Consider the following 8,465-nt stretch of genomic DNA (forward strand, 5'->3'; position numbering starts at 1 on the left):
AAAAATGGAAATGCATAAAAATCCCTAAATTAATCCCTAAAACTAAACTTGTAAAAATGGCAAAAAGCACACCGCAAAAAGAAAAAAGAAAAAAAAAGAACTTACATAAAAAATCTACACAGATAGATAGATCTAATAGAATAAATAAAAAATATACTTAGCTATGAATAAAAATATTTTTTTTAATATAAAATAAAAGCTTAAAATTGAATGTAATATATTTTTTTATTTATTTCATTATTTAAGTAAAAGAAAAAATATTAATATAAACTTTATTACAAGAATAACACTAAAACAACACTGGAACGAAGGAACTTAATAAAGTGTGTAGGGGAGGTTTAGGGATGAATGAGTGTGCCTCAGTTGACCTCTTGGAGTGTAAGTGTGTGTTTGTGTCCATAATGAAGTGCATATGTGTGTGAGCCGAGTGTGTGAGCCATATGTGTGTCCACTCATTGACCTTTCTCATGTGTGTGTCCATTTATCTCAATTTTTCTTTGATATACTAGGCCTGTCATGGTGTTTTAGTGTGTGTTTTAGGTTTCTCTGATATACTGCAGCTGTCATAGAAGCTGCTCATCCTTATTAAACATCCATTTGTGCCAACGGTGTCTGCGACTACACATCCTCTGAGCTTTTTCATGTCAATTAGGAGCAGAACCCAGCATGTAGCTAATAGACGAGATGGACTGACCAACAGCTTTTCAGCCCAGTCCCAGTGTGTGTGTGTGTGTGTGTGAGAGATGATGTGTGCAAATGCAGATACACTTATTTATTGCTTTATAGTGTTTGCAAAAATGCTCCTCACCGGCATCATACATTCTGTGTGTATGTCTTTTCACTCTCTCTGTGATTCGCATTGTCCCTTGCACTTTATTCCCTCAATTTGAATATGCTAATGAGTTGTATTCTTATTCGGAGCCACCTGGTATCCATGGAGACTGATATCTATAGGCAAGAGTGCATGCATTGCCTGCATGAAAACACAGATGTTGGGGTCATTTTGCTCATTGACTCGTAATGAAATCTCAGACGCAGCACAGTCTGGGTGGGTGTATGTCTGTGGCTGGTTGTGTGTCTGTATGTCATAATGTTTGCTTTATTAGGGATTAGATGTCATTACTTGGATTAACCTGCCTGCTAAAATAATCCCTCTAAGGGACATGAGTTACTGACTCCGCCCGCTGTACCAACACACACACACACACACAAGCTTGAGGAAGAAATTTAGATGCCTTAAGGTGTGATTTGAAAATTGAACACTGATTTTATATAAACATGTATTAGAATTGAATTATACACATCCTATGTATCAAAGCCCAAGCAACAAGTTGCAATCAAAAGGTAGAGACATGCTGTGTAAAAAAATTGTTGTTTGGTCTCTACACACATTAAAATCAACACTTTACACACACACACACACACACACTGACCTTAAAAACACCCCATCCCAGCAGGCAGAGGTCGAGTCCATCTTTCAGGAGCAAGAGCACATGATTTGTCGATCAGTAGATAGATAGCCTCCCACACAAATACTAAATTATTTTATTTGATGTATTTATTTATTTTGAAAGAAAAACTTTCTTTCAGGCTAATAAATATTACAGCAACACTGAAAAATACAAGAATACAATAAATTCTGGGAGTTTAGTGAGAATCCACCAATTGTTATTATTATTATACTTTTTTTTGGTGTGAATGTGTCTGAATCTGTTTATAGATGTATTATTATTATTATAATTATTATATTGTTACTAAATTAATTTGAGAAGTAGTAAAAGATTCTTTACCTGAATGGAAATATGTGTTTTTAGTGAGCATGTGTTTTTAAGTCCAGCGCTGAGTTCAAAGTGAGAGTGTGATTGTTGCTTCCAAGTGCGTTTATATATGATTGGTTCAGTGTGACAGGAAGTCTTATCAGTGTGTAGCTTTGTGGACTGTTGCAACAGCAGATAAGAGTGGCATTCCCCATAACCTTTCTTCCCCCCAAACTAGATTACTACCCTCCCTTAACAACACACACACACACACACACACACATTCACACAGAGACAATACCCCCTTTTTCAGTTTACAACTCCAAGTGGTTACTGCCAGGAAGCGCATACCCAAACTACTCCCCCAACATTGTCCCTTCCTCCAACTTACTCATGCTGGTTCCCCCTATAGATTTATACACCTATAATGCAAATATACACACACCTATAAATTCAACGCATATTAAAAAGCTATAGACCAAAGAAGAAGAAAAAACACTTCTTGTACTTCACATTAGTTTTTCTGCGTTAAGGAATATTACTGTTAAGGAAAAGTAAGGAGATAATAAATTTGCTAGAGAATAAGTGTCTGGCAGTTTTTGTTAACCACCATTAGAGGGCGCCCCATACTCTATCACTATTTTCACAACAGAAGTGACAAATTAAGTCTGACTTTTATGCAGTATAATGTCAATTTTATCAGTGAATGTTAGTAGAATGCATGAAACCCAACACAACATGATTTAAATATGTGAATTATAAGTGATCAATTATATATTGTGGACTTTCTAATTGTTGCACTTGAAATTGACCTGCTGTGTCTGAGTAGCTAAAGTAACATTCAGCACACATGGTCATGACTCTAAACACTATAACCTCACTTTTAGTTTTTATACATGATTAGAAACAACGTAATATCTTCTCCAGATCCAGATGACTGAATCTTAATGTCATTTAAAACATTTAAAGATTAAGTGCACACAGTCTAAAGAGATGTCTAGACTGATGCATGCATTTTCACGATCCTTCAATGGACATAATCCAAAGTTAGACAATATTCATATATTTTAATTTTTAAATACAAAAATGCCACATGTATATGGATAAATAAATAAAATACAACAACAATGCATTATATAAACTTTAGGACATTATATCACATAAATATATTTTGTATAAATCTAAAAATGTCTTCACAATATACATTCATTAACATATTTTGCAGTTTTTCTTGCCAAAGGCTACCACCACCATGAGACTTTTTGAAGCCGTTTGGGTTACACTTTATTTCGATAGTCCACTTTAAACATTCTACTAACAGTTAGTAACTTTGTAACTACATGTCGACTAATTCTCATTAATTTGCAACTACATGAGTAGACTGTTAGAGTAGGTTTAGGGTTTAGTATAAGTACTCTACTAACTGCTAGTTGACATGTAGTTGCAAAGTTACTTACTATTAGTAGAATGTTTAAAGTGGATAACGGAAATTAAGTGTTACCGCATTTTGCCCAGCAAAGCATAAGCTGCGTGAAAAAAAAGACGGCTCCTCCAGACAGGGTTTAAATCATTGTATTACATGTGATAAGCAGATTTAGGTAAAGAAAGTGGAGGGGATTTGATTTCAATAAATCGTCTTTATCTTTCTTTACTGTTTAATTACTTATTGGGGTCATACATTCAAGCCAATCAGCTGGCTTGAGGCTCAAAGGATATATGAAGTCGACAGCAGTGTCAGAAATCTTCAGTTTGTCCGCTGGTTATCTGCATTTGGTGAGCCAGTCCTATCTATCCGTTGAGCACCAGTGGAAGGAAACTGTATTTGTGTGGAATGTGTTTGTTTGTGTTCATGGAAGCTCTTGATTGGTTTTGGTGATGACTCTCTGTTTTTTCTTTGAGGTGTTCTTTTGTCGCATCATCTTCTGTTCTGTTTGAATGTAGTCATCTAGGGGACACAAATATGCACTTTAAGCTGCACTTTATCTTGATTTAGTCATTAGTTCAGTGTTTGAGTGGTTTATAAAACGTGTGTTTACCTTGATGATCTGTATTGTGTGTGCAGATAGCAGCCAGGCCAAATAAGCACATGATAGTAAATGCAATGATGATGAAGACCAACTCAAAACCTGAAAACAGCAGATCCATAACAAACACATACACTTCCACCTCTACACACACACACACAGAGAGAAAGAGAGAGAGAGAGAGAGAGAGAGAGAGTGGAAAGCATGATATAAAACATGATTACATAGCTTTAAACAGTTTATCTTTATAGATTTTATGGGTAATACAAATATTAAAAAGTAAATGTACAATAATAAGTGTGAAAGGCTGAAGCAGCTCTGAATGCAGGACTGACTGAACAGAGAAAATCCATTAACACGCTGCATGTATTCGGGATCGATAAATCAACACAACTGCACAGCTGTCTCTCCAGCTGAATCTAGTTCAGCTGGAGAGACAGCTGTGCAGTTGTGTTGATGAATAAAGAAAAAGACTGTAGAAGAACCTTAAAGATAGAGCAAAAAAATCGACCAATTTCAGCAACATTATCATGGATGATGGACCACCGGCTGGTATATTAAATCTTATCAAGCTGATCTGGATTCATCTAAATATTGGTTGCAGATATTGGCATGTTACCATAGACAACACTAAAATATGGCCACTAAATCAAAAATATTTTCCTTTCAGTTTGTAAATGAGCATTTAGAATCAAGTATTTCAGAAATGTAATCATTCATATGATACTGACACATCGAAAAGCATTTACGTTTTCTCAACCAATAAGTTATTATTGTTAATGTTGCAGAACCATGGCTAGCAATATGTTTCCTTGTTTGGCCCTATACTGGTGAACTGAAATATAATACTGCATGATGATCACAACTTTTGGATGAGAAATGTAAAATACAGTGCAATCCAAGAAATAAACCTTAAAATAAACATTAACCGAAATATTTTTGTTTTACTTTAAAGCTGCAAATAAATAAATAAATAACACAAGCTATATAAACATATAAAAATGACAAAAAATAGTACATTTAATTAAAAAAATAAATAAAATAATGAATAAAATCACTGGTATCATCATCAAAAACATCTGTTTCATAAACTTGTACATGGTTACTGTATAGTATAATGCAAATGCATTCTTTTGAAGTGAGCAAGAGAGAAAGAGAAATGGATATAAATACCTTGTTCTGCTTTCTTTCAATAGGATTCAACGCATCAGTAGCAGCTCATTCAGTTTTTACCACACACACACACACACACACACACACACACACACACACACACACTCAGTGTATGAGACGTGCTTGTGTGTTAGAGACTTAACTTTTACTAGCTTCTCAAACAGAGCAATTAAAGTCCCCTTCTTCCTACTTCCTTACTGCTAGCTATAAACCACGTCAACGTTTAAACCCACTTTTCTTACATAAAGTACCTACACACATACACTTGCTGTCTTTTATTGTTTACCTGAGTTTGCAGCTGGATCCAGTCCAGGTGATGAGGTTTCAACTCCAATAAAGGCAGCAGCGTACAGGTCAGGTCATGTTCACAGCACTCATCATGACTGATCCTGGATCCTGGGCCACGTTGCAAGAAATCTGTCTTTAAATATTGAGAGGCTTGCAGGCGGACTCAGACGATGAGTGGCTCCTCGAGTCTTTGGCTTTTTTTTAGTAAAATAAGAAGCAAACAAACCAAGAATGCTATGTTACTTTTGAAACTAGTTAAACCTGTTTTGTTATAGACGATTTTTTTATTATTTATCTTTGTTACACTATTGTAATTGCGTTCAGGCTGAATGTAAATATTTGCAAATACTTGTGGGTAGATTTGAAAAACTGCTATAATATCATGTCAGTGTGGTTTATTACTTCTGAAATTGGGATTTGGTTATTTCTATATTTTTATACGGTCAGCAAGAGATAAAAATAATATACACACACACATATACCCCTTTAAGCATATATATGCTTAAAGGGGTAATTCACTGCTTAATAAATGTGGCGAAAAATGGAGTTAGTAAAACTTGGGATACAAAAATGCAGAATAATGATATGTAGTATTCACAAAATATTTGGAGCTGTCAAAAGTTGGGGATATCTTGTTGCAGGTAACTTGTAAAAATAATACTCTTCAAAATGCACTAATATCAATGTCATTTAAAAACTTATCTCAATCATTCTGATCTGTATTCTCTATTCTCTTTTACTGACCCTGTGAAATGTTAAAGATTTTAAGCTTCAAAAGTAAGTGAAAGCACATAATAAAATGGTGTTTGTGACTCATGCATCACATTACAAGTCTTTCATAGTCATCTATCTTTTTGTGACCAACAGAGGCACATCATTTACAATTATTTACTGCCATTTCAGTTTGAGACACAGAACAATTGGGTCATGAAAACCAAATCAGCTTAATTCATGAGTCACTTATAATATATCACTTATACAAATAATGATTCATTTATAAACTGATGATGGTTACTTCTCACTAGGTTGGATGTTAAGATTTTCTGTTTATTGCCATTCACTCTGTTTCTCACAAAAACTTTTGCATGACAGAAATGAACTTATACTTGGAGTATAAGTCTTAAGGACCATGTTTGATCTCCAGCCCATGTCCTTAATGCATTAAGTCCTTAATTTTCAATTTCGTGTGAACTATTCCTTTAATGTAATAATGTTTATTTGTATTGTTCATACCTGTAGTGTGCTCACATCTCTCTTGTATTAGGCCATACAGGGTGAAAATACTGAATATTACTAGACAGAAGAGAATAGTGTACCACTCCATCTCAGTAAAGGGCGAAGCCATCTGCTTCAGCTGAATGAACAAACACAAAACTCGCGGCAAAATCAGGACATCACTGATCCTTCAGCACCACTGCTGCAGAAATACTGTAGCAACACTATCAAAATAATACAACTGACACGTCTTCATCATCTGAGTTCATCAAACTGCACAGATCGAAATTTGCAACACTACCAGAACAAAGCACTCCAGCACCTGTACAAATGTTTGGATCAGGATAACACATGACCAGGGCCTTAAACACACATATTTATTTAGAAAACCAATTACTCACATGCACTATCGCTTAAACGGGCATCTACTTTGAAGTCTTTGGCGCTGTACATACATTTTCTTTTTAGACTGTGCGTGTGCACCTGTTTGTGTACGGGTGATACTGTAATATGATGAGGGGGGGAGATCATATTGCATGGTGCTTCTACCCTGGATACAAGACACAAAATACAAGTAGAAGTAAAACTCAGTCATGATCATGCAAATCTCTGCCTGACTGTCCATTATTGAAATAGTAAGACATTTTAGGATTGTCCTGCTGTATGTTGTATGTCCATGGAGATTGTCTCAGCATGCAATTATTCCCACCCAGACTGGACATGAAAATCAATTTGGTCTATAAATACTTTAATGAGACTGTTGAAATGTTTGTCTATGTCCTTCAGTACACCATTGAGGTCAGAAATGAATAAAAAAAATGCACTTATCAAATATATATATACTGTGAATTTTCCCTGAACAAGTAAATAAATAAATAAAATGGTATAAATAAACATAGTATATATTAATTCAGTGCAGCATATAGGAGAGACAGGTGAAATTTCTTTAATTTTTTTTACCCCATAACTCATCTACTGTAATGCTTTACAATTTGTAAAACTGTATAAAACAAAGTCCCCTTGCCATATTTTAGACTAGTAATTCAGCAGGTAATTTATTTAATGGAGCATATTTTAACAAAAAAATCATATTTCAGTTATTTTTATAGTTAGTTTTTCGTAACTATTCCAAGCACAACCAAATCTAACCCTGGATTAATGTGTTTTATCTGTGCATGTTCACGTTCTTGAAAATAAAGAGACATGTTTTGTTTTTAAGAGCCTCTTGAGGGGATTTAACGTAACAAACCCATCACAATCAGACAGAAGTGGACAGCCTTGAGGTATGATAAAAAAGATGGGAGAGAAAAGGTATGTTTGTCTGTAATAATGTGGGAAGCAGAGAGACTATGTGAAAGAGAAATGGCTCCCTCCTATGTGCAATTTATGAAAATGAGTTCCAGGATTGTTTTTACTTTAGGTTTATGTAATTGAGTGAAATTATCTCTTGAATCTCTCAGTATATCTTCTTGTAAGTATGATAGTAGTTTTAAATCCAGGTTCAATTAAGCACTACTAACAGGCTTTTGTGCTATAGTTTTGTATCTTACAGGCTCCTTTATTTGTTTTATGGGTTGGTAATCAGATGTGAGTAGTCAGGTTAAGAGATTTCACACCGTATATTTGTAAAGCCTGGGTTAATATTCTTATTTGCATATGTATGAGTCAAAATGATTGGACAGTAATAGTGTGTGAAAAGAATGTGACCTGTTTTTGTAGACACTAGAAGTTACACACTTTATGTGCATTTATGTTTATCATGACGTACACACCCTTTTATACTTAAAGAAATGCTTTTATACAAATGTTTATATATATATATATATATATTTATACACACCTTTTTTATCTGTGTGTGTTGGACCGGATATTTAAGAAAAAACAACAATCAAGCATCAGAGAGCATCCCAGCATGCGCCTCATGAAAAAGCAAATACACAAGGTAGTTTTGGTCTGTTAAAAAATTGTTTGTCCTCTACATAATTGCCATACTTGGGAATCGCTATTA

At 34.6% G+C, this 8,465-nt stretch overlaps 1 long non-coding RNA gene across 1 annotated transcript; it reads right to left on the reverse strand.

Moving 5' to 3' along the window:
• Positions 1 to 3,296: 3,296 nt before the first annotated feature.
• LOC113074295 (uncharacterized) lies at positions 3,297 to 5,329 on the reverse strand. Its single transcript, XR_003280662.1, has 3 exons — positions 5,241 to 5,329; positions 3,794 to 3,925; positions 3,297 to 3,702 (listed from the first exon to the last, which is right to left on the reverse strand). It is a non-coding gene; the product is annotated as an uncharacterized LOC113074295 (long non-coding RNA).
• Positions 5,330 to 8,465: the final 3,136 nt, after the last annotated feature.

Source organism: Carassius auratus, chromosome 1 (genome assembly GCF_003368295.1).
Source record: "Carassius auratus strain Wakin chromosome 1, ASM336829v1, whole genome shotgun sequence".
Taxonomy (NCBI): Eukaryota; Metazoa; Chordata; class Actinopteri; order Cypriniformes; family Cyprinidae; genus Carassius; species Carassius auratus.